We start from the raw sequence: 10,623 nt of genomic DNA, 5'->3' as shown, positions 1-10,623 counted from the left end.
CCAAATATTGTCAGTCATATTAAGACACTAACAAATTTCACTAAATGAAGTCAAATGAAAAAGTTTGAACTAAAAAGGTTTAGATCTCATCGAGAACTACAACTTTGATTAGGTTATTTTTCCATCTGTGGCGGTCATTTGAAAATTTCAAAAAAAACTGAATTTCATAATCTGAAAATTAAAACACAATTTTATGGCCCTTAAATAATTTCAAATAAAAAATCATCAACTATAAAGTTGCAGATCTCTGAGATATACAACTTTGACATAAAGTTTGTCATTGTCCAACTTGATTTGAAAAGGTTATGAATATACTGTGTTACACCTATTTTCAGAGGTAGGCTAAACAACCACCACCTCTAGAAATCCATTTCTAAAAACATGTGGAATTTTTAGCCACCTCTAGAAATGGCTGTAAAGTCTAGCCACATCTAGAAAAGCCATTTTATGAGGCGGTTGGTGTCGCGGGTTCATAACCACGGCGAGCGTCATGGTTGTTCGTTGGAAGTCAATGTGTGAGTCTCCGATGGCTCGGACACTCAAAGTACGGAAGGGACATAGCTCGATTTATCCTGGTTCGGGCTTCTGAGCCCTACGTCTAGCAGTATAGTGATCTTCGTGTTAAGAATGCCCAGTCGGGAGGTTACAAATGGTGAAATCGAGAGAGATTGGTAGGGGGTCGCTCAGTGCTATCCTAGAGTTCATCGGTGTTCCACCTCAGTCCCTCGGTGTTGGCCGAATCAGAATCCTTTGATCTGTTTAACTATCTTCATTTAACTATCTTCCTGTCGGTCTATCTATCGGACGTCTAGCCTTCGTCTGTCTATCTATCCCCCCTTCTTTGGTGAGCCGCGCCTCCCCTTATATTGTGAGGAGGGCACGGTGTACAAGTCAATTTTGCTCTAGTCTATGGTCTATGAAGCGGATGCATGAGTCCTCTGCTACGACGTTGCTAGATGTCGCGTAGGGAGGAGCGGACAGCGCCGCAATTGCACCCTGACATCGCTGTCACCGTTCCACCACTTGACCGCCAGGGACTACCTGCTACAACGAGGCCTCCCCAGGTGAGCCTTCTTGAGGCTTCCTTGGACTGCAAGGAGCCCCTGCCTAGAGGGGCTGATGAGAGGGCCCTAGAGCCCTTCACCCCTGGGGAGTTTGGTGAAGTCCCTTGTCCTATTGTGTCATGATGGTTGTGTGACCCTGCCGAGACGAGTGGGCGACAAGGCCTCACGCCGTCGAACATGCAGACATCGTGGCATCTCCATACCTATCAGGATTCGGGTGCCTGACTGATTCCTGAGCCAGATTCTGGCCTGTGGTTCGAGGCAACAATTATCGCTCGGGCACTGGCCCAGGTGTGCAATGGGTGGAAGTCAGGCTCGAGCCGTCGTCGCTCAAAAGTCCAGGCCGTGGCTAAGCCCCCGAGCCTCGAGTGGCAGCAACGGGAGGCGCTCGGCCTTTCCCTGACTCCTTCCACACGGCGCGTGCAAGCATACTCGATAAGTATAGCCCCCGCGCCTCTGGGCGATCTGTATGATAGGGTCCGTCGATCGGCTTCCTCTTTCCCGATGACTTAACATATCCCTATGTTAGACTCTAGGTTTTCCAACTAACTAAAAAACAGAGGACACTTCTAGAGACATCCGGTTGATTTCTAAAGACCGCCAGGCCTGTTTAGAATCCATTTTTAGAGATGGTTCTTAATAGAGCCGTCTCTAAACTAAAATAGAGACACCTCTAAAAATAGTATCTGCAGTAGTGGCCATTTGTGGCCACAAATTCCGCGGTAAAGCATGCTCGGCTTTGGCATCACTATATAAATAGAACATAAACAAAAGAAATATAGAAGTATGTGTATAAAATTAGTTAAACCAAATGTGCCATAAATTGTCTTACCTGCCACGCACTCAATTAGCCGACTCCCTTGCTAACATAATTAATAGTCAGATAGTGGATCAAAACGAACATATGCATCTCTTAGCAAAAACTAATAACAATTAAGTATACACTGATAAATACTCCTTCGATCCAGTTTATAAGGCATCTTCTGACACGCAGTACAGTCTCGTAAACTACAATTTGATTATTGATTTATTTTATATTGTATTGTTAATTATTATAAACTTATAATTGTTGGATAGTACATTTGAGTACAGATCTAATATTATCAAGTTTGTATTATTATAGTTAAACATTGTTAGGTAAATTTTTAATCACTATAAAGTTTGATTGTTGATCTACATGAAATGCCGTATAAACTGGATCGGAGGGTGTATGCACTAAGGCCTGGTTTAGTTCCCAAAAATTTTTCACCTCAAACTATCACATCGAATCTTGCGGCACATGCATGGAGTATTAAATATATACGAAAAAAAACTAATTGCACAGTTTGGTTGGAAATCGCGAGACGAATGTTTTAAGACTAATTAGTCCATGATTAGCCATAAAGCTACAGTAACTATCATGCGCTAATAATGAATTAATTATTCTTAATAAATTCGTCTCGCAGTTTCCAGGTGAGCTATGTAATTAGTTTTTTTTTATTAGTATCCGAAAACCCCTTTCGATATCTCCCAAACATCCAATATGACATCCAAAAATTTTCATTTCGCGAACTAAACACAGCCAAAGCTCCTCCACAGCGTGAGGCTTGCAGAGGTAAGAGAGACTTGGGGAACCGCTCCTTCCCACTGCAGCTAGTAATTCTAACTTCCACGTGTGCCAGCAAAACGAGCAAGAACTTGCTCCGGTGCGCAAACAATAGAATAGAATTTTGTCGGTACTTTAATGTAGACACCAAACTGACGCAGAATACTAGTTGGCTTTAGCTAGTGGCTCCTGTGCATTTTTTTATCTACCACATGAGTCCCACCAGTGATGCCAGCAGCTATCGAGCATGTTCGCTGGTTGGTTTCTGGTCTGATAAGCTCGGCTGGTATTGGTTTGTTGTTAGAGGAAAACCCTGTTGGCTGGCTGATAAGGCCTTGCTGAAACCAACAAACGAATATGCTGATAGACTTTGCAACAATTGGAGCGCTTCTGTTTTTGGCAGTGGGGGGTCCAATCACTACCGGAGGCCGTGGCTTTGCCGAGTGTTTTTACACTCGGCAAAGAGCCCTTTGCACTCGGCAAAGGCTTTGCCGAGTGTAGCACTCGACAAAGGCTTTGCCGAGTGTAGCACTTGGCAAAGTTCGCTCAGCAAAATTTTTCTCGGCAAAGGGTCTTTGCCGAGTGCTTGGGACGGCACTCGGCAAAATATTTTCAGCTGTTGCGGCGCCGGCCGTTAACGGTTATTTTGCCGAGTGCCCGACCCAGCACTCGGCAATTTTTTTTTAAAATTATTTTGCCAAGTGCCCCAGCCTAGGCACTCGGCAAAGTTTTTTTTATTTTTTTTTAAAAAGTACTTTGCCGAGTGCCCCTGCCCAGGCACTCGGCAAAGTTTTTTTTTATTTTTTTTTAAAATTACTTTGCCGAGTGCCCCTGTCCAGGCACTTGGCAATATTTTTTTATTTTTTTTAAATAATTTCTTTGCCGAGTGCCCCTGTTTAGGCACTCGGCAAAGAATTTCTGAATTTTTTAAAAAAAAATACTTTGCCGAGTGCCGCGGCAAGGCACTCGGCAAAGAAATTATATATATTTTTTTTTGAAAAATCTTTGCCGAGTGCCTTGCCCATGGCACTCGGCAAAGACCCCGAGAATTGCAAATTTTTTTTTACATTCCATTGTAACAGACAATATATATATATATATATATATATATATATATATATATATATATATATATATATATATATATATATATATATATATACATCAATCATCACATCTATATCACCAACATGCATTATATATCACAAGCACACGCATATTTAATAAATCCATCGAAAATCCATCACAACTGCACCAAAGTTCAACATCACAAGTTTATTATTACAAGTTCAACATCACAAAGTTCAACATCCCTACTGCGGCGACGGAGACTGCAGGTGTGGTCCCCTGAACTGCGGTGAAGGACCGGACTACGGCGAAGGGTTGACGCGATCAGCCGCCGGTGACACGGTAGCGGGATTGTTTGAACCCGCCGACGGAGGCTGCACAAAAGAGAAGAGATTGCATGTGTTAGACTCAAAATTGAAAATTTCGGCAGCACCTCCCCAGCACGGGGAGGTTTCCAACCTGCAAGAAAGAACGGCACAAAGGCCGACAATCACAATGGCACGAAAGCCGACAATCCCAACGGCACGAAGGCCGAAAATCACAACGGCACGAAGGCCGACAATCCCAATGGCACGAACGCATTAAACTTTCATACTCATAGGAGTGAAGTGTCGAACCGGAGCTAAAGCTGGCAACTACACTTGGACACCCGATGCTTGCTCGATGGTTTGCATGATCTAATACATGTCCGCCATCTACTTCTTCGTGGCCTCCAGCTCTGCGGTTAGGTGCGCTTGCATCTCCCTTGTCTCTGCCAGCTCGGGCTACAGTGTTTCAATCACATGTTTCAGTATTGCAAATCTGATCAATGTGTGTAACGTTCAATGTACGATGAGTGAAACCAGAATTACCTGAAGTACGTTGACTCGCGACAGTGTTGGAGTAGGCCGTGCACGTATGGGAAGGCTTCTGGCCATGCTCCGTGCCCTCACGTCGGAGAGAGAGGGTGCAGAGCTCGAGGAGTCGGCGCCGTCTGCAATCCACAACCACCCATGCTTCCTACCTTGCCCCAGCCTCACGATCACCTCTGTCTCAAGGGGCTCAGTGCTCAGATTGTGATCTGAGCCACGGAGCGCCCTAACCGCCTCCGTGTAGTCTCTGACCTTAGCATGGACGCTCGGGTCAGAGTAAGCCTGGGCAGTGGCATCCGGGTTGAAGACGACACCGGATTTCACCGGGCCCATGTGGGACACAGCCCATGCCCCAAACTCCAACACTGGCACGTCCGGGTGTGCCACCTCCTACGAGAAAGACGGCAAGATGATTAGAAATCAGGCAAAATTGAGTGTTAGAATAGATAAATGACATCTCGTACAAGTGCTCGCTTGAATGCGGGGAGGTTGCGGCTGCCTTGGTGGTGAGTTGGACTGGTCCTCAGTGCCCGCTTCCAGTTGCCTTGCTCGTGCTTTGCGATGTACGTCGGGTCAAGGTACCTGTCCACGATCCTCGACCATGCCGATCTATGTGACATGCACCACGAGGCCGGCACCTACACATCATCAAGTGTTTGACATATAAGAAGATCAATTCTGGAACAACTAAATCTCAAAACGAATCAATATTATTCACCTACCTGAAGGTACTGCTCCTTGGTCAGCGCCACATTTCTTGCGCCGGTTTTGTTGAGGGGCTCTTTCTTGATGGACTTGTAGTAGTCGACGTGGGCCTAGAGTCGCGTCTCGTGAATCATGTCGACGACGTACTTCTTACAGGCTCTGTGTGCCGTCTGATCTACCAGGGTCTCTCAACCTTCTTCGGCCTTGAAGTACCTCTACATACAAACCTGATGTATCCATTCATTATTTCAATAAAAGACTTAACCAATGGAGGAGATGTATTGAGCTATGTTGTGAGACACTTACCCAAAAGTTCACCAAAACCCGCTCCTACTTGTTGTCCTACTCGTCATCTGAGCCGAGATTGTACCTGTCCCATGACCAGGCCGGCTCCCACCTCCCCTCTTTCAAGTCCACAAGGCTGGGGAAGTGTTTCCTGCATAGACATCCCAGGATGGTAGCGGGGGTGCGTGGGGGGTCAAGAGCACCCGACAGAACTAGCCAGCCCCTACATAAGTGATTAAGAAAAATTATTAGTTTTTCTTTTGATTTTCAACGTATCATATGAAGTACTAGTGATAACATCTATAGTTACTTACCTTCTTCCCACAGGACGAACCAGTGGGCGTCGGTCAGGAAGCGGAACTGGAGGAAGCCTTGTGGGACCTCATAGGTAGGGAGCCGATTGAGCAGAACTGTCCTCTGTCTGCTGAGTCCCCTCATCCCCCGACCGAGTGTCTGTGGTCGTGCCCGTGGCCGCCACGTGGTCCTCCGGGGTAGGAGACGGGTCCTCTGGCTGGTCGAGAGCTAGGGGAGGAGGCGGGTCCCTCCTGGGGTGACCCCAGCCCCTCCCCCTCCCCCTCCCCGTGCTGGGGCAACCTGGGCCTGCTCTCGCCGCTGGGGGCGAAGACGTCCCCTTGCCTCCATCAAGAGGGCGTAGCCTCTGGTACACCGAGAGCACCTGCCTCGGTGAATGGTTGCCCACCATCTTTGTTCCGTCACCTACAATGTACAAAGAATGAACAACAAGCATTAGTACATACATGTCAAATAGTTCAAAATGAATAAACATAACAAAATTTAATAAAAACATAGTATTACATGGTTTAGGAATAATCTTCATGATTGGGGTCATAGGTCTCATCATCACTGTCAAAATTGTCCAAATGGGCAACACTATCCGAAGGTTCTGTGTCTTCTTCATTGTCTTTGCCTAAATGGAATCGCTCAAGCATTTGAATGTCCTTTGGATTTAGCACTACATCTCTAGGGTCCTCATCATCAACCGTTTCATTGTCTACTTCCATGGCGGTTGTCACACTGGGTAAGACTATCTCAAAGCTCCCTTGTAGCCCATCTGCTTGATAGAACTCTCCATCATAAGTGTTTGTGTCGAAGGTATAATCTTCATCGTTTGGAACAGGTAGTTTACCGTGCGAAGATACCTGGTGCACAATAGACCAACCCTTAAGATGGTCTTTGTCTTGGCACGCGTATGGCGATTGATACACCTGCACGACCTGTTGAGCCACAATATCGACATCTTTTCCTTTATAGACAGAATCATGCCTAATCTCGACTAGCAAAAGATGAGGGGTCCGTCTCGTTCGTCCAGGATCAAACCAGTGGCACTTGAATATGACAGGAGTAAGAGGTACCCGACCCTCATATTCAAGTTCATAGATCTCCTCAATTATTCCGTAGTATTCGACGTCATTAGTGCCCGGCGTAAAAACTTGGCTGTTGGTGGTTTTCCGACCGGGCCAAGTCTGCTCGTGTCTTGACGTGTGGAAGCGATATCCGTTCACATCATAACTGGTATATGACTTCACCCTTAACTTGAAGCCGTTTGCAACCTGTCTCAACTCGTCACTCATGGACGCATTGGTTTGCGCCTGCAAGCTCAAGCATGATACATCGTTATACTATTGGAACATACGAGCTACTAAGGAATATCGACGAACGTACGACCTTTTCTTTGAACCAAGAAATGAAATCAGGCCTCCCAGCTCCTGCACCCTCTGAAAGAAGGGTATCATGTTCGTGCGGGGTAGGATCCCTTGATTGATGCCACTCTTGACGAACAAATTCCCTATACCAAAGAGAATCAACGGGGTTCGATACAGAATAGTGACGTCGTATTGAAACAAGTTTGTTGAGAACTTACTTAATGAATGGCGCAACCTCGACAAGGTTGGTGAACACATATAGCGTGATTATGCGCCACTCTTCTAGATCCAATCTCTTGGGGGTCGATCCACTTGCGCTGCCTAGTTGGCATTTGAAAAGGCTAAGGGTCGATTCAACTTCGCCAGCATTGTAACGAGGGGGTGGATTATGCTTGCTAGGAAGGTTTGGCTTGTAGTAGGATGTCATGAAGTTTGCAACCTCCTCCCGAATCCTTGCCTCTGCAATGGAAGCCTCAATTCTAGCTTTATTTGTACATTTCTTGCGAAGAGTCTTTAGACATCGCTTGATTGGATAGCACCAATAGGCCTGCACGGGCCTCCCCAACCGTGCCTCGGTCAGGAGGTGCACAATCAGATGCTGCATCGGCAAGAAGAAGCCAGGTGGAAAGATCTTCTCAAGCTCACAGACCAACTCAGGTGCCATAGTTTCCAATTCTGTAATGACGGTCGAAGATAGCTCCTTGGCACAAAGCTGGCGAAAGAAGTAGCTCAACTTTGCCAGCACTAGCCAGACATGCTCAGGGACATAGCCTCAAACCATCGACGGAAGTATTCACTCAATCCATATGTGGTAGTCATGACTCTTCAACCCGTTGACTCGTAGAGTCTCTAAGTTCACTCCCCTGCTCAGATTCGTTGCATACCCATCAGGGTACATTAAATTCTTGATCCATCAAAGTACTTCCCTCCTTTGATCGATTTTCAAGACATAGGGGGCCCTAGGCCTTCTCCACTGCTTTCCTATTGCAGGAGGCCACATCTCTAGGTTTGGCCTATTGCACAACGTCGCCAGGTCCACTCTAGCCTTAGGGTTGTCCTTAGACTTGTCATGTCCATGAGCATTGCCCAAAGTGCCTCGGCGATATTCTTTTTAGTGTGCATGACATCAATGTTATGGGGCAGTAGGAGGTTATCGAAATAGGGGAGCCTTGTCAAGCCGGATTTATGAGTCCACATATGTTGCTCACCATATCCCACGAAACCACCATCTTCGTTGGGCATGAGAGCATCTATCTGAGCATGAACCTCCGCCCTAGTCCTCAAGCATGGTCTAGGGTCTGTCACTTTGACACCTTTCGTAAAGCTCTTGACGTCTTCTCTGAATGGATGGTCAAGAGGGAGGAATTGACGATGTTTGTCGAATGATGAATACTTGCCACCCTTCTTCAACCATATGAACCTCACAGCTTCCTTGCATATTGGGCATGGGAACTTCCCCTGAACACACCAAGCGCACATTAACCCATATGCCAGGAAGTCGTGCAGGGAGTAGTGGTACCAGACGTGCATTTTGAAGCTAGTCTTCATAGCTCGGTCGTATGTCCACACCCCTTTGACCCAAGCATCGATCAACTCATCTATCATAGGCTCCATGAAGACACCCATATTACTCCCTGGGTGTCCAGGGATTATCAATGATAGGAACACGGTATGCCGTTGAAAGGAGACACCCGGGGGGGAGATTCAGGGGGATGACGAACACGGGCCAACATGTGTATGGTGCAGCCATCATGCCATATGGATTGAACCCATCTATTGCTAGCGCGACACGTACATTACGAGCCTCCTCTGCTTTGAGAGGATGTTGCGAATTGAAGTACTTCCATGTATCAGCATCGGATGGATGTACCATCTTCTCAGGATTGTACCGTGTGCCATTTTCGTGCCATGTCATCTGTTTCACGGATTCCTCGGTCATGAATAGCTGTTGGAGCCTTGGCAGGAACGGAAGGTGTCGTAGGACTCTCATGGGGATCTTAAGCTGCCTCTTCTGGCCATCGCCTGAGTCTACCTCCATGTACCTGGAGGATTTACACTTCGGGCAGTACTTTGCATCCACGTGTTCTTTCCTAAATAGGACGCACCCCTTTGGACACACATGTATCTTGTCATACGGCATCTTAAGTGCAAGAAGGAACTTCTCTGACTCGTACAAGTTCTTCGGCATAATGTGTGTCTTTGGTAGCATATTGCTCCACACGGCCACCATCTTGTCGAAGCCTTCTCGACTTAGGTTTAACTCGGCCTTCAACCCCATTACGCGACCAATGGCATCCAGCTGAGAAACATTAGTATGATCATGAAGGGGTCTCTGTGCTGAGTCCAACATCAGGTAGAAGGCATCTGCGGCAGCCTCCATCTCCTCCTTGTCACGTGCTTTAGCGAACTGAGCTTGGTGCATGTCATCCAGCATGTCTGCTACCCCGGCATCATCATTGAAAGCCTCGAGCCGTGGTCTCACCACCTTCTCCCTGATACGATCGGCTTCACCATGGTGGATCCACCAGTGGTAGCCCGAAGTAAATCCAAACTTCACAATATGTTTACCCATGGTTAACCTATCTTTCCTTCTTCTGTTGTCACAACCGCTGCATGGACAAACCACTAGAGAATGGCCTCCAGCACTCTCGCCAAATGCATGCTATAAGAATTCTTTGACCTTGACTATAAACAGCAAGTCATAATCGTGCTCGTCTCTCTGGAGCGTGTACATCCACTCAAGGTCCTCCATCCTTTAACAGACGTATCAGCACATATGAGTCACCATCAATTGCATCTACGCGGTGTCCCTACTCTCTAATAGGTGAGGATAGGTCCTAATCCCACCCGCGGATCTATAGATAAGGTTAGTTTCCATGCTCCGCTCCTATCCGAGACGGAATTTCGGCAGCACCTCCCTGCTGTTCTCCCGATACACGTCCTGCAAGGGAGAGTGTGTATCCGAAGAACAACAGGGGGTGATGCCGAAACACCGTCTCGGACCGGAGCGGACCATGGAAACTAACCCATCTACACATCCGCGGGCTATCCAAAAAACGTGGACAATCTGAAACAGAAACGCTCGTAGATATGCAAAGACCTGCATAACTCTGACTGTATCTCTTTCGAACGGGAGACGCCTAACTGGGATCAGTGACCTAAGACCATGATACGGATAGAGGGGTTATACCTAGGGTGCCGGTGAGGTCAGGCTAGCGGGGCTATGGCGAGTCGGTGCAGTGGCACCGCGACGCGGTGCAGGCAGACCCGCAACGCTGATGAAGACAATTGGGGTCACTGAGGTCCCTCCGCCGGGGCCTCCTCCTGCATAAAAAGGCAATACATTAGTGACAATTGAAAATTTCGGCAGAACCTCCCCTGCACGGGGAGGTTTCAAAAAT

Source organism: Miscanthus floridulus, chromosome 7 (genome assembly GCF_019320115.1).
Source record: "Miscanthus floridulus cultivar M001 chromosome 7, ASM1932011v1, whole genome shotgun sequence".
NCBI classification, from domain to species: domain Eukaryota; kingdom Viridiplantae; phylum Streptophyta; class Magnoliopsida; order Poales; family Poaceae; genus Miscanthus; species Miscanthus floridulus.
Note: the sequence above shows the minus strand (reverse complement) of the source record.